Source organism: Tursiops truncatus, chromosome 12, assembly GCF_011762595.2.
Source record: "Tursiops truncatus isolate mTurTru1 chromosome 12, mTurTru1.mat.Y, whole genome shotgun sequence".
In the NCBI taxonomy this organism is placed as follows: Eukaryota; Metazoa; Chordata; class Mammalia; order Artiodactyla; family Delphinidae; genus Tursiops; species Tursiops truncatus.
In genome coordinates, this window is record NC_047045.1 from 76958212 (window position 1) to 76985002 (window position 26791).

At 38.1% G+C, this 26791-nt stretch overlaps 1 protein-coding gene across 10 annotated transcripts in view; it reads right to left on the reverse strand.

Annotated features, from left to right (window-relative positions):
- Window positions 1-26791, reverse strand: part of IPCEF1 (interaction protein for cytohesin exchange factors 1) — a 181032-nt gene that overhangs the window by 122430 nt on the left and 31811 nt on the right. For 9 of the 10 annotated variants that reach the window (XR_012324920.1, XM_019951581.3, XM_073789756.1 and 6 more), the window contains one exon: window positions 3719-3762. The gene's annotated coding sequence lies outside the window, so the exon portion shown is untranslated. Of the gene's footprint in view, window positions 1-3718; window positions 3763-17908; window positions 18081-26791 lie in introns of all 10 variants that reach the window. The other variant, XM_033867863.2, reaches the window with a different exon arrangement.

The window sequence follows — 26791 nt, forward strand, 5'->3', positions numbered from 1 at the left end:
CCAAAAGCACATTAAAAGGGTCATACACCATGATCAAGGGGGTTTATCCCAGGAACGCAGGATTCTTCAATATATGCAAATCAGTCAATGTGATAAACCATATTAACAAATTGAAGGAGAAAAACCATATGATCATCTCAATAGATGCAGAAAAAGCTTTCAACAAAATTCAACACCCATTTATGATAAAAAATCCTCCAGAAAGTAGGCATAGAGGGAACTTTTCTCAACATAATAAAGGCCATATATGACAAACCCACAGCCAACATCATCCTCAATGGTGAAAAACTGAAACCATTTCCACTAAGATCAGGAAAAGACAAGGGTGCCCACTCTCACCACTATTACTCAACATTGTTTTGGAAGTTTTAGCCACAGCAATCAGAGAAGAAAAAGAAATAAGAGGAATCCAAATCAGAAAAGAAGTAAAGCTGTCACTGTTTGCAGATGACATGATACTATACATACAGAATCCTAAAGATGCTACCAGAAAACTACTAGAGCTAATCAATGAATTTGGTAAAGTAGCAGGATACAAAACTAATGCACAGAAATCTCTTGCATTGCTATGCAGTAATGATGAAAAATCTGAAAGAGAAATTAATGAAACACTCCCATTTACCACTGCAACAAAAAGAATAAAATACCTAGGAATAAACCTACCTAAGGAGAAAAAAGACAAAAGTTTTCGGTATGCAGAAAACCATAAGACACTGATGAAAGGAATTAAAGATGATACAAACAGATGGAGAGATATACCACGTTCTTGGATTGGAAGATTCAACATTGTCAAAATGACTATACTACCCAAAGCAAACTACAGATTCAATGCAATCCCTATCAAACTACCAAAGGCATTTTTCACAGAATTAGAACAAAAGGTTGCTCAATTTGTATGGAAACACAAAAGACCCCGAATAGGCAAAGCAATCTTGAGAAAGAAAAACGGAGCTGGAGGAATCAGGCTCTTGGATTTCAGACTATACTACAAAGCTACAGTAATCAAGACAGTATGGTACTGGCACAAAAAAAGAAATGTAGATTAATGGAACAGGATAGAAAGCCCAGAGATAAACCCACACACATATGGTCACCTTATTTTTGATAAAGGAGGCAAGAATATACAATGGAGAAAAGATAGCCTCTTCAATAAGTGGTGCTTTGAAAACTGGACAGCTACATGTAAAAGAGTGAAATTAGAACACTCTCTAACACCATACACAAAAATAAACTCAAAATGGATTAAAGACCTAAATGTAAGGCCAGACACTATAAAACTCTTAGAGGAAAACATAGGCAGAACCCTCTATGACATAAATCACAGCAAGATCCTTTTTGACCCACCTCCTAGAGTAATGGAAATAAAAACAAAAATAAACAAATGGGACCTAATGAAACTTAAAAGCGTTTGCACAGCAAGGGAAACCATAACAAGACGAAAAGACAACCCTCAGAATGGGAGAAAACATTTGCAAATGAAGCAAGTGACAAAAGATTCATCTCCAAAGTTTACAAGCAGCTCATGCAGCTCAATATCAAAAAAAAAAAAAAAAAAAAAAAAACCAATCAAAAAATGGGCAGAAGACCTAAACAGACATTTCTCCAAAGAAGATATACAGATTGCCAACAAACACATGAAAGGATGCTCAACATCACTAATCATTGGAGAAATGCAAATCAAAACTACAATGAGTTATCACCGCACACCAGTCAAAATGGCCTTCATTAAAACATCTACAAACAATAAATACTATAAAGGGTGTGGAGAAAAGGGAACCCTCTTGCCTTGTTTGTGGGAATCTAAATTGATACAGCCACTATGGAGAACCATATGCAGGTTCCTTAAAAAACTAAAAATCGAACTACCATACGACCCCGCAATCCCACTACTGGGTATATACCTTGAGAAAACCATAATTCAAAAAGAGTCAGGCTTCCCTGATGGCGCAGTGGTTGAGAGTCCACCTGCCGATGCAGGGGACATGGGTTCATGCTCCGGTCCAGGAAGATCCCACATGCCGCGGAGCAGCTAGGCCCGTGAGCCAGGGCCACTGACCCTGCGCATCCAGAGCCTGTGCTCCACAATGGGAGAGGTCACAACGGTGAGAGGCCCGTGTACCGCAAATAAAATAAAATAAAATAAAAGAGTCATGTACCACAATGTTCATTACAGCTCTATTTACAATAGCCAGGACATGGAAGCAACCTCAGTGTCCATCGACAGATAAATGGATAAAGAAGATGTGGCACATATATACAGTGGAATATTACTCAGCCATAAAAAGAAACAAAATTGAGTTTTTGTAGTGAGGTGGATGGACCTAGAGTCCATTATACAGAGCGAAGTAAGTCAGAAAGAGAAAAACAAATACCGTATGCTCACACATATATATGGAATCTAAAAAAAAAAAAAAAAAGGTTCTGATGAAGCTAGGGACAGGACAGGAATAAAGACTCAGACGTAGAGAGTGGACTTGAGGCTGTGGGGAGGGGGAAGGGTAAGCTGGGACGAAGTGAGAGAGTGGCATGGACACATATACACTACCAAATGTAAAATAGATCGCTAGTGGGAAGCAGCCACGTAGCACAGACAGATCAGCTCAGTGCTTTGTGACCACCTAGAGGGGTGGGATAGGGAGGGTGGGAGGGAGACGCAAGAGGGAGGAGATATGGGGGTATATGTATACGTATAGCTGATTCACTTAGTTATAAAGCAGAAACTAACACACCATCGTAAAGCAATTATACTCCTATTAAGATATTAAAAAAAAATGATGGTGACTAATGGGTCATGAGTAACAAAGTTTCAAAGGCAGTTGCTAGGTAATTGGAAGTGGTAGAAAGTACATACTGGGGAGAAAAGTGATTATTATTACTATTGTTTCTTCGCTTCATAGAAAAATAATAGCTCTTGAATTAATATACTAATATTTTCTGAAAAATTACTACTATTTCATTATATCCATGGAGTCACAAAAGAAGGTATTCTTGATAGATAGCTATGAAAAGAATGCTTAACTTGTATTCTCTGGCAAGTTATCAGCAGAGTTAAACTAAACAAGTGATAGGTGTCCCAGTGAGGAACTAAGACATTCTTTTTGAATCATTTTATAAACAGGAAATTAAAGGAATAATGAGAAAAATTAGATATATATTTGTAGAACTCCAGTCTTACCTAGCTCATTAGGGATGAACTTTAAAGATGAGAACATCTTAAGATTATTTTACTTTTATATTGATATAATAATTACTAAATATAAATATTTCATTATAGTCCTTAGTAAATTTATATTAGTAAACGCCTCATTTCTAGAACTTTCAATTTACATATGGGCATCTAAACCCATAGTTGCTTATAAAATAGATTCTTCACATAATTATAGTTCTATGGTACTTTGACAGTTTGGTATGTCCCTGACCACTAAGGGGCTCAAACAAGATAATTCCATAAATAAATTGCTTTACTAAGCAGCTCTCCTACTGAAATGTAATCGCCGTCAAGAATCCGTTTTCAAGGGAAATCCAGAGGACCAAATACAGTTGGTTATTTATGAATACCATTAGCTTCTCTCTGCATTAATCCTAGCCTCGGGGTAAATATACCTAGACTATTATAATTTGGTTCACAAATTAGAATAACAAAGTGGAGTACGGGCTGTTCAGGTCATGAATATCACCAAAAGAAAGAATTAGTTTTGAAGAGTTCTCAATTACATACCAAAAAGTTATGCACTTCCTCGTTCCAGGTCTGTTGCTTCTGATCTGTGCAAGAAAAAGACAAGAAAGAGGTCATCAGATTTCTGCCAGGACTCAACTGCCTGGGAGGAAGTCAGAGTCCTACCACATCAACCCCAAGAAGAGGCAGCAAAAGAGTAACTTGCTCATCATAATAATTACCCAGTGTCTCTCCTGGAGAATGAGACAGAAAGTTGTATCTCATAGAAAACAGGAAAACTTGGGTAGTAAGCTAGCAGGAAATCATTAAACTGAGATTCCCCCAGAATTGAACATTTTCTAAAAGATAAAATGAAAATAATATTCTAATCTCTTGAACATTCCTCAAAATACATTTCCGCTTTTCCTTTTTTTAATTTTTATTTTTTATTGAAGTATAATTAATTTACAATGTTTCAGGCGTACAGCAAACAGATTCAGTTATAGTATAGATATATATTATGGTTTTTTATTGAAGTATAGTTGATTTACAACGTTGTGTTAGTTTCAGGTGTACAGCAAAGTGATTCAGTTATACCTATATAAATATCTATTCTTTCTTAGATTCTCTTCACACATAGGTTATTATAGAATATTGAGCAGAGTTCCCTGTGCTATACACTAGGTCCTTGTTGTTTATCTACTTTATATATAGTAATGTGCACATTTTAATCTGAAGCTCCTAATTAATTCCTCCCCTCCTTCCTCTTTGGTAAACATAAGTTTGTTTTCTATGTCTGTGAGAATATTTCTGGTTTGTAAGTAAGTTCATATGTATTTTTTTTATGTTCCACATATAAGTATTATCATATGATATTTATCTTTGTCTGACTTCACTTAGTATGATAATCTCTAGGTCCATCCACGTTGCTGCAAATGGCATTATTTCATTCGTTTTTATGGCTGAGTGAGGTAGGTATTTTTTTCAAGAGTTTTTGATGTGGACCACTTTTAAAGTCTTTATTGAATTTGTTACAATATTGCTTCTGTTTTACGTTTTGGTTTTTTGGCCACAAGGCATGTGAGATCTTAGCTCCCTGACCAGGGATCGAACCCGCAACCTCTGCATTGGAAGGTGAAGTCTTAACCACTGGACCACCAGGGAAGTCCCAAGGTAGGTGGTTTTAATCATCTTTTCTTTTTGGATGGAAATCTATCCAAGTGTATATAACCAGTAAGACTACTTCTGTGGCCAAAATTTAAGTATAAAGATACTGTAAATATCATACTGCAGTAAAAAACCCTCTATTTTCATGTCAAATACATCTAGACATCGTTTTTTCTCTCCTACAACCTGCACTCCACATTGTTCACACTGTGTGGCTTAAAGTTCCAGTTTTGTTATTTTAAATTGAAAAGTAATGTGACATTATGTTTTATCTAAATATTTTCCAACTATAATGATTTGAAATTATAATAGTTCACCAGAAACAATGTAAAAGTAGATGAATGTTAGCTGTACTGGACGCCAAGTCATTGACTTCTGTTCAAGTTTGTCTTTGCACTTAGCGTACCTAGTAATAAACCAGCTCTTTCTTTCTCCCCGGAACAAGATTTCTACTTCCCAAAACAGTGAAAACAGCATTGTTTCACATTGTAGTAATTAGCATTTGTACAAGAACTCCATAGTATATTAAATTCGTTTTAAAATTTTTCTTTTTACTGTTGGACCTCACAGTCCTGGTATTGTTTAGTTGAGGGCCAAATCAAGAAAATTTGGGGTACCAGTGTATGTAACTTGATCACAGCCAGCAGAATGAATCTCTAACTAGACATTCCAGCCAGAAAGAGCACAAAGAAGTTTTCCCAACCTCTAAATCAAGAGAACTGATAGGGGTAAAAGCCAGACAACTTTTATAGTAATACTGAAATTTAAAAAGCAATGCCACCCACGTCCAGGTAAATGTGACTGCAGATGCTTATCTGGGTGGTATTCAGACTCAGATTACTATCTAAATCATTCTGAGCTTGGGAAGATCTTGTAGAAATCGGGTGCTATTTTCCACTGATTAAAACCACTTTACCACCTCCAGAAAGCCTCATGCTGAGAGGACAGATCAAGATCCGTTTACTCTAACACCCATGCACAATTTCTCTAACACTCAATGATTTGAATATCTCATTTCAAAGGAAAAGAGTAATTTCAAATGCCTGAATAATGAGAGTGATATTCTTGTCCTTGTCTAGTGCACAGTTTCATAAGGAAGCAGAAGCAGAATCCTGAAAACACCCAAAGCAGGAACAAAAGGAACAAAATTCTCTTTTCAACTTTCACAGAGTTCTGCAAGTGTAACATCATTTTCTTTTGAGGAAAAAAAAATCTATAGCCCCTCAAAAGAAAAATCTATATCTTAGCCCTAGGAAAAGCATTATTCTTCTCCTTCACTTGAATTCATTTTCTAGGCCAAATACAGTAAAGAAAGCTGCATTTGAAGACTATGCCTTGAATACATAAATTGTAGGCAGACAAAAAGAGTGATGAAAAATGTTTCAGCAGTGAAGTATTTACTAAAACATGTATCATTCATTTTGTGCCCCACCAATCCTCAACAGACTCCTATTGTCTTCAAATAACAATAAGAGAAGCTACCTGCAGTTAATCATTGTAATTTCCTAAGAAATAAAGACTGATGTCTATTGAAAAGTATTCCAATTATGTCTTTAAAAATGAGTTCAAAACTGTTAAAATTACTACCTTAAATACTATATTAACCTCTACCAAGTGTTATTAGTTATTCCTACGATCTTCTTAGAGCAAAAAGAATGACATTCGTGCCTAATTTTTTTATTCAGTAAAAATGCAACTTGGAGATGCCACAATCATTTTTAAAACTTTGCTCAAGTTCAATGTACTTAAGGTGTAATCTAACCCTTTTCTATTACATCCCGAGAAGTAATTTCTCTGATTAAAAACAAAAACACTGGCAAAATCCGTTTTATTGCATCACATAAAATCAAACTATGCAACCACTTGAAAATAAGCAGAAGATAAGCAGAGAGAAGGGATCTCACAAAAGCAACGATGATGAAAATAACAATAGCCAACGTTTATTAAACGCTGTTTATCACTTTGTTTGTGCTGGCGTATGTCAAATGCTGTACACGCATTAATCATTTAGTTTTCACAACTCTGTGAAGTTGGTGCTGTCTTTATTCCCATTTTACAGATGAAGACGACTGCCCTGAAAGATGCAGCTCTGGCTGGCATCCTCTGCTCTGTGAACAGCTACCACCCCAATGCTCATCGGAGGCTGCCTGCACTACCCCAACCTCCTCTAGACACGCCCCCCAACACACACACACACACACACACACACACACACACACACACACACACTCACACACACACACCTGTTTCTGATCAGTACTTTGATGAGCACTCTCCACAGTGACATATGCTTTCCTTTGACCGTATCTCTCTCCCTCCAGAACCCACAGACACCCTAGAAGAGTGATTGTGCAGGGAGGGGTAGAGAACAGGAAGGATCTGGGTTAGGAAACTCTGTACCCACAGCCCAGCTTCCTCCCATGCTGCCAGACTTCCCTCATCTTAGCTTTTGCCAGGCACCCAGGGCTCTCCCTCTAGTCCAGGTCCTTTTGGAAGCCTTCTGTCCATCAGTCAAGTCTGCCATGTCTAAACCAAAACTGCAGATAAGTTTAGCCCCTGTTTCCCAGGGTTCTTGGACCCCATGCAGTGCACCTGGTCATGCCTCTGAGTCCTTTCTGAAGCTACTTGGCTGTTCACCAAATGCTCTCAGCCAGCCAGGAGTGACCCTGCTGTGACATGCACACGTGTATGAGCGGTTGGTTGGCTGCAGCCTAGCCTTGCCAGTTGTGTTGGCCAACTCTCATCCTGACATGGTTCGAGAGACTACATTCCAAATGATTAGCTACATGAAGGAGGTAAAGTTCATGACTCTCAAACTTTCCTGTGCTTTGATTATTGATGTGCTGTCAACTCTATGTACATTTGATGAGAATGAAGGGAAGCACGGGGAGAAAGAAAAGAAAGGGGAAGACAGCAATTTGATGGTGTGTTATTTTAGGTCTCTGACCAGCCAGAGGGTGGCAGGAGGCCAGGCATGGGAGGCGAGGGAAAGAAGCTGCCACAGAAGCGGATATAAAGAAGACAGGCAAACACGAAACACAAAAGTCCCTTCTCAGCTTTATCATTCCTTATTCTGCTTCTCCCAGAAACCAAAAACACATATTTTACCTATGTCTGCCCTCCCTAAAGCACCATCACGCTCCCCAGAAACTCCCATGACTGCAGGTTCATTTGTGTCACCTCCTGCACCTAGAAAGACTCCCCTTCTGTACCTCTCACTGACAAAAATGTGTATTCCACCTACAATGCTAATTCGTAAATATCCGCATCAGTGGTTTAAAGACAAAGGAACATTAAAGGAGAAGAGGCTGCCAGGGACCTCCCACCCACCTCCCGATGCTGGGAGGGAGGGGTGGAAGGATGGGATGCACATGCTAAATGCAGGTTATACAAGAAGCTTTCCCCTTCTCTTCCCTATTGGTCTAGAGTCACTACATTTCTAGTTGTTTGGTACTTCTTGCAAGAGCAGACTCCTGATTCACCACCTCTACCATAAGCATATTTTTAAACCCAAAGTTGACAGGCACGTCTGACATGGTGCCTATCATTGAGTGTTGGAAGGAACAAGGTGTCTTCGGGACCCTTGTTCACCATGTCCTTACTCCAAGGTTGGCTCTGCCAATAACTCCAGCATCTATTCTACTTTTCAGAAAATGAAGTTTTTGATATTAAAACAATACATATTTGCATTGTTTTAAACTTTAAAATGCAAAAGAAAAAAAGTTGAAAAAAGAAAACAAAAGTCACCCATAAGCCCAAACTCCAGAGATACCCGCTCTTAACTTGTGTATTCCTGCTCCGTTTTCTTGTATCCATTTGGAAAATCTGTAATGTAACAAGGGATATTCTACATATACAGCTTTGGGTCTACAGAGCCTAAAATTAGAGCTCTGCGCGAATGGGGATTAGGGCTAATATTTGAGCTACTAGACAAGTCACATTTAGATCTTTTAATCACAGCAGAGACCCTGACATTCCACTAACTTTATCAGGCATATATGAGATTTTGGACAGCACCCTAATGCTCTCAAGAGCATTCTTTTCTTATCTCAGCTGTTGAGCAGGAGGTCCTAGGGTACAGAATAATGTAAAAGTCCACATGGACATTTTCAGCATTTGAAACCAGCACGTAAACACAGAAGTGCTTTCGAGAACAAGACCAGTAACTTATAAGGCTCAAGGATTGGCGCCGTCTCAAATATGCATTGTTTAACCTTTCTGTGTTCTTTGGGGAAAAAAGCTGCATCATGACAGAAAGCAAAGATTGTTTCACTCAAAATTCACTGAAAAACGTGGGATTCAGGATCATCTGGCTCTATGTTAGAGAACTATAGAACATTCTTCTTAGAAAAAACTTTGAGGTCATATTAGAAAACATATTACAATGATATTTCATATACACACCACTTTGATTTAACAATTTCTCAAATTGCCCCCAAAATATCTTTGTAAATTTGGTTTGTAGAGAACGTCTTATTACTAACACAGCAAATTTAAGCCGGCGGCTTAACTTTAACTTCCCGAACATTTCATGAGTTATTATAGTCAATTATATCATCTCCAATCAAGAAGATATTTTTATTTGTGCATTCAAGAAACAGACTGTGCCCAGTTCATTCAACTGAAAAAATGACACAAACCCAAAGACAGCAAAGGAAATACAGGGCGGCCTTCCTTTAAAGAATGAAGAACCATGAAGGGTCTCTTCTCCTTTCGATAGAAAATGAGTAATTCTTACTCAGGTTACCAGGGTCAGCCTCTCACAAACACACACATGTGTAATCTAAGGAAGAAAGATTGCCAGTGTTTCTATCTATTGCAGTATTCACCCCCAAAAGTTCTCAGGAAATACGATTTCTTTCACAGTAAAGTTGTGAATCATCTCTGCCTTAAAATGCTACTGTCAGTGGTTCTCCTTCTGAAACCTTGAACAAGCAATCCTCCCATGAGAGCTTCATGAACTTGGGTACCTGCTCTATGCCCAAGAGCAGGCAGAGTTCTAGGCAGGGAGAAGAGACCAAGGAGGATGCAGAGAGCCTGGGTGAGCTTAGCAAGTCCACACTTACTGGTTTCACCTTGAACTGCAGGCCATACTTTCATTCAAAGAAAAGGTTCCATGACTTTGAAAAAAATGTTTTTTAATTCTTTTGAAAATTGTGAATCTATACTATTCTCATTATTCTATGTCTGAATAATTTATAAAATTCATAGTTGGATTACTACATAAAAAATGAAAACCCATATCTAGAATTGTTATAAATCAGTTGAAGCTAACGCAGATGTATTATGCTTCTGGTCTACAACCTCACTGCTCATTTTCTAAGCCTCCATGCCTGGAGGAGGGCGTTCCTCCCACTATGATTTCTAGTGTTATGTATTCCTTCCCAGAAAGAAAAAACAGCTCCTCTGCATCTCCATTAAAAATAAAATGCAGCTGGGACTTCCCTGGTGGTCCAGCAGTTAAGACTCCGAGCTTCCACAACACGGGACAGGGGTTCGACCCCTGGTCGGGGAACTAAGTTCCCACGTGCCACGTGGTGTGGCCAAAAAGTAAAAAAAATTTAAAAATTAAATAAAATGCAGGTTTGGCCTCTTTGTGGGTAAAGTCCAAAGCAGAGGATATTTTAGGTTAAACATAAGCAGAGTGTTCTTATTTATTCTGATTCTTCAACTGAGTCTCTGAAAATATTTATTTCCAACTTATTTGAACATAGGTATTGAGAGAAGTGGCTTTTTCTCTTAAACAAGCAAAGTAGATACTCCCCCAAAAATACAAAGTCAAAAACATAAACATGGTGCTTCCCATAGGCTTTGAAGAAGCAGACGTTTCATGCCTTTACAACTCACTCTTCTCTTGGATGAAACAGACACTTCCCTTCGTAATAAAATAAGAATTCCTGTATTCGAAACAATAGCTTTTATTGTTGCAAGCTAGGAGTGGCTTTAATGGAGAAGTTGCCCTGATACCTGACCCCTGAAAAGAAGACTACAGATCAACAATTCTAAACCCAAAGTGAGCATCTCTGTTAGACTTAGCTTCTCATGTAATCTGCTTATAGTCAATATATCTATAAAATAAGTTAACTCGACCAATTACCAAAGCCTATATTTTGTAGCTAATTATCTTGCGGCAGTCACCAGAAAATTACATCAATGAATTAAAATAGTCCATGTGTGCTGAACTAAGAGTTTTAGCGTTGAAATGATCATATGGTTCTAGATCTTCCAGGTTAAAATCACTGAAGCCATATGCTATGGTCTATGTGTCTATGGCCTTAAACACCCTTTCATCTGTGAATTGAAATAAATCCCATACTGTTCCAAGTGGCTTTTTCCCATTCTGATCTTAGGCTGGTGTGTTCTGAGATATTTGTCTTATTGGGACCTATGGTAAGATCATACCCCTGCAACTGGGAATGAGATCTTCCCGGAAGAGGGCATATACTTCCCATGTCTACAAACTTGGAAAAACTGAGATTCTGAGATATGGTAAGAAAAATTGTCCTGCTCCTTCTTTTCTTGGCCTTGCTCTCTTGAGCCTGAACTCTAAGGAATCTTACTAGAAGGCTCTATGGAGGTGCTGCAAAGACAGCCACAGCCATATGTAGACAGCCCTTGGAGTAGGCTGTGACAGAGGAGAACAAAAAGGCTCTCACGAGGGTGAGCTGTGGCCTATGATTTCAAACAGCAGGCATATAAGGAGGGATATACCTGCTTTGTAGTTACCAGGATATATTTATGTTCCTTACAATCTCTTCTTTGTACAGTTAGGTTATAGCCAGCTGTCAAGTGTGGTAATAACTTCCAGTGACACTCTACTTTCCATTGGCCAATTCACCTGGCACAGTGATATGATGGCTCAGGACCAGAGATCATATTACAATGTAAACAGGTCATGTGTCTCCCTGTGCCTATGGGTAGTGGAGGGAGACAGGGTTTCTAATGAACAGAACCAGAAGTAAGTTTGGGGGGAATTCTTCCTAATTTTATAGGTCACAGGTGAAAGAAACTTGAAAGAGAAATCCTAAAATTTTACATTACCAGCAATAGACTGTGAAGGCAAAGAGGTTTTTCTGAACAATCAATAAAAAACAATTCTGATCAACTTATGCTAGACAGACTGGATTACCTTTCTATGTTCTCTCAAGAAAAATGACTATAAAATCATTATCATGTGAAGAGGCAACAAAAAACATGCAGCTAAAAATGTAGGGGGAAAGGATTTTAGAGATATGTCAAGCAGTTAATTTTTAAACGATCCTGTTTTTCTGACTAATGTGCTATTTCTGGTATTTTGTGAGCTTTTTAAATTTTGAAATTTATTGTCATTTCTGTCATGTCTTTTAAATACTGAGTTTCTTTACAACTTTGTCTTTGTAAGTTTGTATCATATTTCCTAAAAAGGACCCTCGAAATTGTATAAGCTTTGGGTCTTACAAAATCTGGGTCCACCCTGTTTATCTCTGATTTCTCACATTACAGCTTGGTCTCAACTGATACATTACAGCTTGGTCTCAACTGATACATTACAGCTTGGTCTCAACTCATACATGATGGGAGGAGGGGTTGAGGGGAGGAATTGGGGACTGTGACCATATTTGGGTCGTCATCCTGGGACCATGAAATGGTGGTAGCTAGAGATTTGTGATGTTTCCAAAGGGCATGAGAATCTTGGGTATAAGAATTCAGGCTATATGATCCAGGCATCCCTCCAACCTTGAAATATTAGCATTGTATTTAGCTAAATGTGCTTGCAGCTTTCCTATTCTCCAAGTTATTAAAGCATTTGTTTAATCTGCATCATAGAATAGCTGCACTCCCATGCTTGCCAAGAGCGTTAAATCCAACTGGCTGGTTCTCAATCCATGTCAAATGCTCAGTTACAGTAAACAATATTTATATAATATGATTAAAGGCATATCTATTACTCTATATTGCAGAGTTATTTATTCTCAGAGTACTGAGAACTCAGGAGGTCTGTGATTCCCTGAAATTGAATGCAGAATTTAATGTGTGTCTGCATTTATAGCTTTCAAAGTGGTCCATGACATGTAAAAATTAATAATCACTAATCTACATTTCAAGAATAAGTACCTCCAAGGAGGTGGTACTAAAAGTAAATAAATAATACTTTATACCTCCAAAAGGTTAAAAAAGTTTACACTAGATAGTTTAAAATCCATTTCTACATGTAGTTGGGCCAGTAGAAACATATGTTGGTAATTTACACTGAGAAATTATAAGAAATAGCCCAATAAAACAAGGGAAGTTTTCAAAAGTACTGTTAATTTCATTCCTCAGTGTATCATTGCTATGGACTGAATGGTGTTGCCCCCAAAATTCAGATGTTGAGACCCTAAACTCCAATGTAAAAGTATTTGGAGATGGGTCTTTCAAAGGTCATAAAGGTAGAAACCTCATGATGGGTTTAGTGTCCTTAGAGAAGAAAAGAAAAGAGAGAGATCACTCTCCTTCCACCCTGTGAAGACACAGCAAGAAGGTGGCCGTCTGCAAACCAGGAAGAGAGCCCGCACCAGAACCCAGCCATGCTGGCACCTTGATTTGGGAATTCCCAGCCACCAGAATTGTGACAAATACTTGTCTGTTGTTTAAGCCACCCTGTCTATGGTATTTTGCCATAACAGCTCAAGCTAAGGCAGTCATTATAAGGCAAAGCCTACAGAATAATTTTTTCTCTAGTTTTAGTAGAGAAAGAGTTCGGCATCTCAGGAGGTGTGATCATGAATCTATAACTAATTGTTTTTTACTCTTCGCATTGAATGTTAAACTTAGAATCAAATTCGCCATTGTACTCTAGTAAAGGTCTAGAACTTTCCCACATACACTTTGTATATTAACTTTACTCCAAAACACCTTTTACATTTCATACCAACCTTTTCTTTTCTTTTTTCTCATCCACAATCTTGTAATTTTATTGCATTTTGCTGTATGTATATATGCAATTTGCCTCAAATCCTTTCAAAAATAAGGCAGTTTATAAGGAAGAATATAAATGAATGAATGAATGACATTTCCATTTGAGAATTAAAAATATAAATGTTCAGGGCTTCCCTGGTGGCGCAGTGGTTGGGAGTCCGCCTGTCGACGCGGGGGACACGGGTTCGTGCCCCGGTCCGGGAAGATCCCACATGACGCGGAGTGGCTGGGCCCGTAAGCCATGGCCACTGAGCCTGCGCGTCCGGAGCCTGTGCTCCGCAACGGGAGAAGCCACAACAGTGAGAGGCCCGCGTACCGCAAAAGAAAACAATAAAAAAATAAATAAATAAAAAATAAATGTTCATAACTGTATCAGGAATTGTATACAAATATTTATTTGAAGTAATTTTATCTCAACAATGCTCATAATCCTATGAAAATGATTTTCCTATTCCAGGGGTCCTTCACTTGGGGGTCCAAGGGTCCTGTGAACAGAATTCAGGGAGTCTGTACACTTAAATGGGGAAAATATATCTTCATTTTCACTGATCTCTAACTGAAACTTAACATTTCCTTCTAATATAAATACTGGCAATAAACCACCAAAGTTTTATCGGCATCTGTGATTTTGTTTCCCATAGAAACAAAATGAGGTATTCTCATCTCCTGTATCATTGTTGAAGGTATCTGCAAATATAATTTATGCTCCTTATCAGTATTCAAACGTCACCAGACTTGCTGCTAGATTGTTATTTAATGCATTAATAAAGAAGCACATATATTACTATATCATACATTTTTTGATTATTATATTTTTATATATTTGGTTTCTTTGTAATCCTTTGTGTTTTGTTTTATACATTTAAAAACATTATTCTGAAAAGGAGTCCATAGGGCTTCTTCAGACTGCCAAGGGTGTGCCAGCCATTAAAGAAGTCAAAACTCTGAAAAACACGAAGTGTTTAGGCAGCATTTTACAGAGTGTTTGCAAATATCTTAGTGAGAGCTATACTATGACTAGAGAATGGTGGTTTCTCTTAATTAAAGAACAGTGGCATTCTCTTTTAAATAAGAGGGAATATTAGAAGCTGCACAGTCTCGTAGTCCCTTTGACAATAAAGGTCACAATCAGCCCCCATGCAATAAATCCATTCCTTAAGTCTGCATTTATAACTTCTGAAAAGACATTTCACATTTGTGAACATTTGGGTCAGCATTTCTATGACTGAGAGAGACAGACAGCTGACTTAACATTTTGAACATCTCTTAAGAAGCAGTACATTTGACTCAGTCCCGTTAAGACATTATCCAAGCCCCTTCCTTTTTTTTTTTTTTCTCCCTTGTGAGTCAGCCTTCTTTTGAATTTTTATCAGACCCTTTGGTACTTTTAGCACAACTGGAGTAGGGCAAGAATAAGGAACTAAAACAAAAGGCTGTCCGTTTGATTACTCAACACACACTTGAAAATTATCTTTAGTTACTGTTGTGACATTCACAACTAGGACCTGATACAATGGAGTGCATGTGATTGTGTGGGTGTGTTGGGGGAAAGAGTATACATGTGGTGACACCACGCCACAAAGGCCACGGGCACGGGGCTTTGTTCCTGCTTCCCAAATTCATTTATCAGGAGAGGGAGTCAGGACCGACTGGGCAGATTTGCTCTCACCCCCAGTACTCTGTGCTGCAACTACCACCGGAAGTGGGGAGTGAGGCAGCATGGTGGGTCCCTGCAATGGTGGAGTTTATCCTTTCTCTCTCTTTCAGGCCAACAGGAGGGTATTATACCTGGGCCACCTGCCCCTATTCCAGTGAAAGTTGTATCTGGAAATTGAAGTTCATAGTTAAATGATAAGGCACCAGCTCCTCGGAGCATGCAGCACTTTGCGTAACTAGTAAGTTTTCCAGATGTCTGATTTCTTACCTTTTAAGCAATGATACTTTTTTCATGTTAGTTATTTTACACAACTGAATGTATTATACTATATACCTCCTATGTACTTAGAAAAGTAGCTCCAAATTAATTTAACCTTATATTGGTGACTCTGGGTCAACATTGAAACCATCCACTTTCTTGCATGAGCGTATTACAGGTGTGAACTAAGAATGCCGCCTGCCGTATCAGTAAACAAAGGATGTTGCAGCCATCGAGCCATCACATTACAGCCTCCCCTACGGTGAGCCCTGAGGGAACTCAGGATGGAAACAGGATGCCCGCCATCTAACAGTCTGCTGAATGCTGAGGAGACTCAGGATAAGAAAGAACAGGATACTGGCCCCAGAGAGCTGAGGTGCTCATCAAAGGAATGATTTCAGTGAGCCCAGACTCTCACATCTTCCCATAAATATAAAAGCGCTAAATTCCTTAATTTGAGATACCTGGTTTTCTTTAGTTAACAGTAAACTTTCAATGTTCCGACTACCTGGTCTTTGTTGCAAAAACTCCTATATATCCTGGTTCCCCACCTTGCCTCTTTGGAGCAATCCCTCAGAGTGATCTGAGAGTCCTGTCTCCTGAGCTTGAAGTCCTCAGAATGTCTGCTGAATAAAACATAACTCTCAACTTTTAAATCGTGCATTATTTTTCAGGTGACAAAGGGTAATCCCCAGGACCCACTGAGGGTCTCTGACCATAATTTGAATTGATGCCGAGATGTTTGAGTTCTTACAGCTGCTTCTTCTATTTTTGGTCTAATCCTTTCTTGTCAGACATTATTTCTTCCGGTTTTCAGTAATCCTAATGAAGAAATTCTTGTATGCCCCAATAGATTTGGAAGCCAGATATGCAGTAATAAAGAGATTGAGGGCTTGAGGGCGTTTTGAATGTTATAAAACTACAGTGCATGAGATTTACTATTTGTTGTTTACGATATCTACTTGAGTATTCACAGAGTTTTACTTATTTGCTGATTCTTTGCTGTGTGTTGGATGTGTGAGTTTATGGTATAGATAATTTCCAAATAAATGAGGTTCAGCTACATTTGGTTTTCTGTGTAAATCATCAAGGTATGTCTATATACCAGCTCAAAGAAACGCTCATTGCAGTTTTGGGCTGACAGCAAGCTTCTGCTGTTGAGTTAAAATCTCCTTAATCTAGTAACTGAAATATTTACAGACCTTGACTACACAAACCGTGGGTCCTGCTGTCAGAAATCTCTGAGTCACTCACTCATTTTCACAGAGGCAGCAAAGCCCAGTTTTCCCACTTCCTCTTTCACCCGTGCTTTATTTGTCTCATTTAGCTGTAACCACACCACATGGTGGAAGGACTCTGAACACGTATTGAAATCCTGCTTCTGCCTCCAGCTAGCTGTGTGGGACTTTGGGGAAACTACTGTTCATACCAACTCTCAATTCCTCCATCTGTTTAGTGATTACAATTTAGGACTCAGGGTGTTTGTGAGGATGAAGTGGCATAATTCTCATGAATTTACTCACTTAGATGCCTAATAATCGTTTCCTCCCTTTCCCCATGTTCCTTTATTCTCCTGTTTGTTTAACTCTCAAACACCCAATTATATAGATCACCTTCAAAACACGTAGTTATCATCTGCAGTCAGTGTTGATCAGCAAGCTAACAACTGTAGTCATTCTTAATAAGTTCCCATCAGGTTTGAATGAAGCTGTGTGACAGCACTGTCACATTGTCTTAGGAGCATATACAAGTCCATGTTCATGTCTGTCAGCCCTTACCCAAGTGTCTCTTGAGGGGAAGGTTGGCATCTCATTTATCTTTTCCTTCCCAAGTCTTAGCCCATCACCTAGGACATTAGCAAACATTGAACAAATGAAAAAAAGAATGAAGAGGACTTCCCTGGTGGCACAGTGGTTGAGAATCCACCTGCCAATGCAAGGGATGCGGGTTCGAGCCCTGGTCCAGGAAGATCCCACATGCTGCGGAGCAACTAAGCCCGTGCGCTACAACTACTGAGCCTGTGCTGTAGAGCCTGTGAGCCACAACTACTAAAGCCCGCACGCCTAGAGCCTGTGCTCCGCAACAAGAGAAGCCACCGCAATGAGAAGCCCGTGCAACGCAACGAAGAGCAGCCCCCACTCGCCGCAACTAGAGAAAAGCCTGCGTGCGGCAACGAAGACCCAACACAGCCAAAAATAAATAAATAAAAGTTTTTAAAAAACAGGTTCTCGGACCTCGTTGTTTCTGGAGATTCTAAGTTAGTGCTTCTGGAGTGAGGCCCAGGTAGTTTTCTTCAAAAAAAAAAAAAAGAATGAAGAACCATTTCGATATCTTGAATGAAGTTCTGTTTACATTAGGAGATTCCTAATCTGGTAGAGTCAGTAGCTGGAGATGAAGCCAGAGATCCTGAAAAACAAGAGGCCAAGTTGACCAAATCCATAGACAGTTACTTACCGATGGCTCTCTGCTAATCTCCTAGCACCACATAAGGTTATAACATTAACCTGGGAACTTGCCCACCGTATCTTCAATTTGGAAAAGAAAATTAAAAATCTTCATTTGCATTTCTAGACAGAGTCAGTCTATGCCTAAAATAGTCTTCTATTTTAAGTCATAAGAAAATTAATGAGAAGGCTGATACTTCCTGGCTGTCTACTCAGCCCTTTCCATCTCAACATTTACCAAGACAGGTGTCTTTCTTAGGAGAAAAAACCAGCTGCCACCAAATAACCTGGTTCACCACCCTTGCTTTTCATGTCCTTGGGCTCCCTTGTCCTTCACTTATTACCCCCACCCCTTGGTATTTTCTACCATGCACTATTTGCCGGACATTTTTCCATCTCCACAATTACCAGGTCCGTCTATCTATGCTTCTCCCTATCTCTCTACCTTCCTCCTCTTCCTGCATCTATCTATCTTGCACATCTTCAAAAAGTTCCACTTCTTAAGCGTAAATAGCTTTCTAGAAGCTTCAGCAATGTTTGGGGGGGGAGGCAAAGAAAAGGCAGTGAATTATAGAAAGAAATAAGAACAGAATGAGAAGAGACCAAAAGGTATGATGAATGTGCTTGTATTCCTTTCTGAAATATTTTAATGAGGGCTTCAAATTTTTAATTTTACCACTTAATTCATCTTTTTACCAAACTTATTCAGAAGTCAGCCTTCCTTCCCAAAGCAGTTTTTATATATAACAAAGAATAAAGCATACTTCATATTAATTTCAGACTTCCTAAGAAAAGACATTAGGAAAAGAATTATAAATATACCAGCCCCTATTGCAATACAATGGAAAGGTAATATGCACTTGTAATTTCTAGATTATCCATAGGTGGTAATACTTCTGAAGGTTCTAATTTGTTGTTAAGTTTTACAGGATGAGAATATTTAGTTGTGATATCTGCAATTCAGGAACACAGTCCATTAAAAAATGAGTTACACAGTCCTACACAGTTCCCATTTTTAAAGTGTAAATATGTATAACTATTTAAAAAAAATAAGGAACTCCCTTACAAGTATGTCAAGACATCTTAGATGAGAAAAATTTTCTAATGGGATACATGGGAAAGAAGGTTAATGTATGCTAAAACATACCATTTCTTCTAAATATGATTTTCAAAAAAAGAAAAATTAACATTTATTAAATATTATGTATCTAGTGCTCTCTCCTTTCCGTTCCCCAAAAATCTCTCTCAGGTAGAGCTCTTCCCTGAGCTCTCTGAGTTGAACTACCCAGGATTCCAAAAACCTCTTGTTCACAGCCCTGATCAGTATCACAAATCTGTATTTATTTTTGTGATGTAGATTAATTCTGCTCTATGGAAAATGGTATGAAGGTCCCTCAAAATATTAAAAATAGAACTACCATATGATCCAACAATTCCACTTCTGGATATTTATCCAAAAGAAATGAAGACACTAACTTGAAAAAGTATCTGCACACCCATGTTCATTGCAGCATTATTTACAATAGCCAAGATATGGAAACAAACTTAGTGTCCACTGATGGATGAATGGATAGAGAAAATGTGGTATACAGTTCTCCCTTGGTATCCAAGAGGGACTGGTTCCAGGACCTGCCGAGGATACTAAAATCTCCAGATGCTCAAGTCTCGTAGTCAGTCCTCCGTATCCATCCCTCAGGTTCAACCAACCTTGGATCATGTAGTACTGCATGTACTTATTGAAAAAAATGTGCATATAAGTGGACCTGTGCAGTTCAAATCCATGTTGTCCAAGGGTCGTCTCGTGTGTGTGTGTGTATACATATACACAATGGAATATTATTCAGCCATAAAAAATAAGAAAATCCTACCATTTGCGACAACATGGATGAACTTCAAGGGCACTTTGCTAAGTGAAATAAGTTAGACAGAGAAAGACAAATACTGTATGGTCTCACTTATATGTGGAATATAAAAAAAACTCATAGATACAGAGGACAGATTGATGGTTGCCAGAGGTGGGGGGTCAGGAAGGGGGCAGGGGAGGGCAGGGAAGGCAGCGCCAGTGGAGGGGACGGGGGAATGGGTGAAGGTGGTCAAAAGGTACAAACCTCCATTTATAAGATAAATAAGTCCTGAGGATATAGTGTACAGCATGGTGACTGTAGGTAATAATGCTGTACTGCATATTTGAAAGTTCCTAAGAGAGTACATCTTAAAAGTTCTCATCACAAGAAAAACAAAAATGGTAACTATGTGTGGAGATGGATGTTACCTAGACTTATTGTGGTGACCATTTTGCAGTATATACATCTATTGAATCATTATATTGTACACCTGAAACTAACATAATGCTGTAAGTCAATTATATCTCAATTTTTTTTAATGAAACCCTAAAAACAAAAGAATAGACTATGTTTAGAATTTCAGATTTTAATCCTCAGCTACCCAGGTTGTGGGTCTTGAATGCCTTTGAAAATACAATGAAGCTACAGACCTTCTTCCAGAAAAACACAAAACAAAACAAGAAAATGATTAATGTTTGTCCCGCTGCTCTATGGTGGCAGTGATCACATCTGTTTTGCTTCACCAGTTAAGCCTCATCACGGTACCTAAAATGTAACGGGAGCTCAGGACATGTGTTTAATGACTGCCTGACTGTTGGAAGAAACCAACAGTTTTTTCTACCTCCATACTCAACACTTCCTTCCTCCTTCCATCTCTCACTCAACCACCTTGCCTCCCATGTCTCAGAGGAATTAGAGACTATTCTTAGACACTTGCTGCCCTTCTCTTCCTATTGAATTTCTCCAGCATGTTGGGGAGCCAACCCCTCCTAGTTCAGAGAAAGCAGAACCTTTTTTTTTAACCATGCCCTGTGGCTTGCAGGATCTTAGCTCCCAACCAGGGATAGAACCCAGGCCCCTAGAAGTGAAAGCAGAGTCCTAACCACTGGACCGCCAGGGAATTCCCACATAACCATTTTTAAATCCCACCGATCTCTAAAAAAGAAATCCCTTTCACTAAAGCCACACTTAGTCCCTGTTTGTTTTTTAACCTTCCCTTCATCAAGCTTCTTGAAAGAGATGTTTTTCTTGCTCCAATTCTCACCACACACTTGGTTCTCAAAGACCTACAAGTGGACTGCAGACTTACAGCTGCATCAGGATGCTCACGCCAAAACTGGCAGGCATTTCCTCACTGCAGAATTCCATAGGCGCTTTTCAATCCCTTGCTTACAAACCTCCCTACAGCATGGGATCCCGTCTTGATGTTCCCTTTCCCTTGGCTCTCAGGACTCTACTTTCTCCCATCTTCCTGTTAGCTTTCCTCAGATGCCTTGCTCGCCCTTGTCTCCTTTAATCCCTTAAATATTGATGCTCCCTGGGGTTCTTTTCACATCCCTACCTTCTCATGCTACATTCTATTTAACTGTCGCCAATGCCAAAGGGTCTCAAAACCATATTTCAAGCCAGAATTACATTCTGAGATCCAGAGACATCCATCTGATTGCCCACTGGCCATCCCCTATTTCCATGTACCAGTTTCCTAAACATGTAAAAAAAAGAAAGAATTTATCATCTTTCCCTAAAAATGTGATCTTCACCCTCATCTTGATGAATGGCACCTGTCTCCTAATCTAGTATCTTCTTACTTTCTCTATTTTCACATTATCAATAAATTAATGGATATATTCATTTCTAAGTATAAAATAACTCATTGTTCAATTAAATTATGAAAATATTATTTATATTACTTTTACATACATATTTTTATTTACCTTATGACAACAAATCGATGTCATACTAATGTTTTAGAGAATCTAAGGAATAGATAAATGGTCTTTTAAATTAACACTATATAATTAGCCTCCAAAATGTCTTCAGGGGCTATAAAAGACTGTCCTATTTAATATTTGAAACATTTACCTTTATTATTTGTCTATACTATTATATCTATTCAGGGTAGGCATTTTGAGTTAAATCCAGTCCCTGTTAAGCTGAATCCTTATTCCAGTTAATAAGGTTTTTCTGTGTTATTATGTAAACAAATAAATTCCAAAATGATGTGTAGTTGTATGTATGCACTTATAAAAGAAACAGAAAGCCCTAAGGAGGCAGAATTTCATCTTCTGTTCCTGTTTCTGCCTCTGCTACACAAGATGGCCTCTGCTACATCACCTTGATATTTCCTCTGACATTAACAAAGAAGTTAAGCCTGCTCTTTGGCTAATAAACATATCACTTACATTTTTATACTCTTTAAAATGTTAATCCGATTTCATTTTGACCATAAGAACAAATCCTTGGAGGGACTTCCCTTGTGGCGCAGTGGTTAAGAATCCACCTGCCAATGCAGGGGACACGGGTTCGATCCCTGGACGGGGACGATCCCACATGCCGTGGAGCAACTAAGCCCCGTGCGCCACAACTACTGAGCCTGTGCGCTAGGGCCCTCATGCCACAACTACTGATCCCGCATGCTGCAACTGCTGAAGCCCACGCACCTAGAGCCCATGCTTCACAACAAGAGAAGCCACTGCGATGAGAAGCCCGTGCACCACAATGAAGAGTAGTCCCTGCTCGCAGCAACTAGAGAAAGCCCGCACGCAGCAACGAAGACCCAACACAGCCAAAAATAAAATGAAATAAAAATCCCTGGAGTAGTAACAGCTTGTTTTAGATGGAGAAACTGAGCAGAGTCAGGGGAACTTGCCTAAGGTAAACGACAGCAGAAGAATCAAATGAGACATTATGATGCTGAGCCCAACCAACTTTCAAAAAAAATGCCCAGCATATTGAAAAGATGAATGGGATGATAATGTATATACAAGTTTGATCCAATCAATAGAAATACAAAGGTATATATAAATATACATATATACACATTATCAACAAAGATACTAAAGACAAACTAACCAAAGATCAGATCTATCTACCTGGAAAGCATTTCAACATCTTCTCACTTTTTTAAACCTCTCCTTTCTCTGGTATTTCTTTCTCTAGTCTTAGTAGCCTAAGAATTCTTTTGCCTCTTTGAGCATTAAAGGAAAGCTCAAAAATGTATTAACTGCTGTGGTTCTAATTGAAATCTCATATGCTTTGATCATCTCATCAGTTGATCTCAAGTCTTTACATGAAAAATAAAACATTCTGAAAAGTTCTCAGGTTTGTAAAAGATAAAATGAAGTAGGATCAAGACCACAAAAGAAGGAGTTCTTGAAAATACCTTTTATCCCTAATGGTCTCAAGGATAAGCTCTCATTGAACAGGGTTCCTTTCCCATCGGGGTCCCATGGACTTTGTAATTATGCATTTATTAGAGTGATTATTTGATTAATTCTGTCTCCACATCAGACTGAAAGCCTCAGGAGAAAAGGAGCAGTGAATGTTTTTGTTTACCCTTGCACCCTAGTTTTGGTGTTCAGTCAATATTTATAAGTCACTTCTGTGGGACATAGGACCAAGCATTTTGTGCATATGACATTTCTATAGGGAAAGAGAGGGCCCATGAAAAGCACAGAGATAAAGTAGGAAGAGTGGGAGTATTTAAAAATCTGAAGATCTTCTAAACACTGTAAAGCCAAGATTTTCTCTAATAACAGCTTTTTATTAACATGAATAAACGGAGTTCCAGATCCCCAGTGTGAAGATCAATAAGATCCTTGCTTCATACATAGTCATAATATAAGGTATAAGGTGGGAGGGAGGGAGACGCAAGAGGGAAGAGATATGGGAACATATGTATATGTATAACTGATTCACTTTGTTATAAAGCAGAAACTAACACACCATTGTAAAGCAATTATACCCCAATAAAGATGTTTAAAAAAATTTAAACATAGATTTATCATATTAAAAAAAAAGGTACAAGGCAAAGTGAAGAATGAGGGTCAGAGCTTAAGTCAATTTCCTTTGTGGCAAGGATCACAGAAGGGAATTGCCAGTATCCACCACTGGTTATGATAGTGTCCTAAGTCTCCTATTTTATCTGTCTCAGTCTTACAGATCCAAAACAAGCATGGGAGATGATAGTCTAGGCCCACTAGTGCCCCTGTATTTGGCCATGGGATACTGATTCTCTTTTTTTTTTTTTTTTTTTTTTTTTGGTACGCGGGCCTCTCACTGCTGTGGCCTCTCCCGTTGCGGAGCACAGGCTCCGGACGCGCAGGCTCAGTGGCCATGGCTCACGGGCCCAGCTGCTCCGTGGCATGTGGGATCTTCCCGGACTGGGGCACGAACCCGCGTCTCCTGCATCGGCAGGCGGACTTTCAACCACTGCGCCACCGGGGAAGCCCATGATTCTCTTATCTGTCTTCAGATAGTGAAGACAAAGTCAATATAAAGTCTAAAATAAATACTTATTGGGAAATTAACGAAAATCAAAATACAGAAATAGAATCAAGATAAAAGTGTGTAAATTCTTAACATTTGCTTTAGGTAACACTCAGTAAAATACTGATTGGGTTGCCCTCTCCTGTGCTTGGAGGGAAGCATCACCCATTTGCTCTTTGGCAGGTCACTTCCTCCTCCTTTTCCGCTTTTGGACAGCTGTAGCCTTAGTCAGGTGAGCAAACACTGTTAACTGATTCAAAAGTGTCTCTACATATAGAAGGAAATAATTTCAGATTAATAAATATATATTTGCATTTCAGATGCCTATGTAAAAACACAATCCTCTCCTCCCCCCACCTACTCACCCTCTGTGAAAGCTACTCCACAATCGCTAACAAAATAATTTTTACTCCATTGAAACTAGGGTGTATTGCATGTCAAAATGGATAGATATATTGACTTTCGAGTAAGTTTGATTTTAAGCATCACTGTTTGAAATAATAAATATGATCCCAGAATATTTTCAGAAGATATGTATATAATCAAATATATATATTCTAGCCATACAACTACAATAAACTCAAATTTACAACAAGATTGAAGGAGGGGAGGAGTATAAGGCAGTATAATAATATGTTGGTGTATAATTACCATAAATTCCCCCATACATGGACCACCAATTTGAAGAATTAGAATACATGTAAATATTAATAAAAATCCATATTGGAGATATATTTGATATTTAAGAATGAACTTTGGATTTCATAATGAGTCTACTCATTATTATGAAGAAGCTCTATAAAAAGTAGACCATATCTGATTTATTTTTTTATTCCCATGGAACCAAATATACTGTCTTCCAATTAAGCATACCAAATAACTAAATAAATGATGTTGCCACTAGCTTAGAAATGTCAGAATATATAATTTTGTTTACTAGAATGCTTACATGGTATATTAGTATAATATTAACAAAAATGATAAAATGTGTGTACAATATATCACATATAAGTTTTTAAATTTTTAATATACATTTATGCAATCAATTCTCAAAATAACCCTGTGATGTAGAGAGGGTTACTAACTCTACTTTCCAGAGAAGAGTAGAGGAAACACTTTTAAACTAATTTTATGAGGTTAGAATAACTCTGTTACCAAAACAGAGAAGGAAATTGAGAAAAGAATATTATACACAAATATTTCTAATGAACGCAGACACAAAAGTTTGTTTAAAACATTAGCACATAATATCCAGCAATATATAGAAAGTATAGCATATCCTGGGAATACAAGGTTTTTTTTCACTTTTGAAAACTCGTCAATATAATTATTCATACTGACAAAATAAAAGCGAATAATTGCATGATCACATTAGTAGACTCAGAAATACCATTTGATGAAACTCAACACCCATTCATAATAAAATTTTTAAAAAGACTATCAGCAAATTATTAATAGAAAATTTTTTCAATCTGCAAAATGACATATACAAAAAGCTACAGCTAATATCATAATTAATGGTGAAAGACTCACCACTCACCAATTAAGATCAGAAATAACACTGGAATATTCACTCAATATTTCTATTCAAAATCATTCTGGTAGGTTTAGCCAGTGTTGTAATGCAAGAAGATTAAACAGAAATTATAGAACTTAAAAAAGAAGAAATAAAACTATCTTTATTCACAAATGGTGTGATTATGTACACAGAAAAATCCAAAGAAATCTATAAAAAAAAACCTATTCAACTGATAAGTGAATTTAGCAAGGCCTTAGGAAACAAAGTCAATATACAAAGTAATAGTATTTCTATATAATAGTAATGAACAAATGGACATTATATTTAAAAATACTACCCATTACAAAAGCATCAAAAAGCAAAAAATATTTATAGATGAATCTAGCAAGAGATATCTAAAGTCTCTGCACTAAAAACTACAAAACATAGTTAATAAGAATTAAAAGAGATCTATGATGAAGCTACAGCAATCAAGACAGCATGACTCTGGTAAAAGTATATACAAATTGACAGTAGAACAAAAATGAAAGTTAAGAAACAGATGCACATTTTTATGGTCAATTGATTTTCAAGAAAAGCACCAAAGCAATGCAGGAAAAAAAAGACTTTTCAATAATACTGCTGGAACAAGTGGATATCTGTGTGAAGAAAAAACCCCAAAAAACCTTCAATTCCTACCTCATAAGCCTAAACAAAAAAGTTAAAATTATAAAGCTTCCAGAAGAAAATATAATGGAATATATTCAAAATCTTGAGTTAGGCAAAGATTTCTTACCCATGATACCGAAAGCACTAATTATAAAAAAAATTAAAATTTTCTGC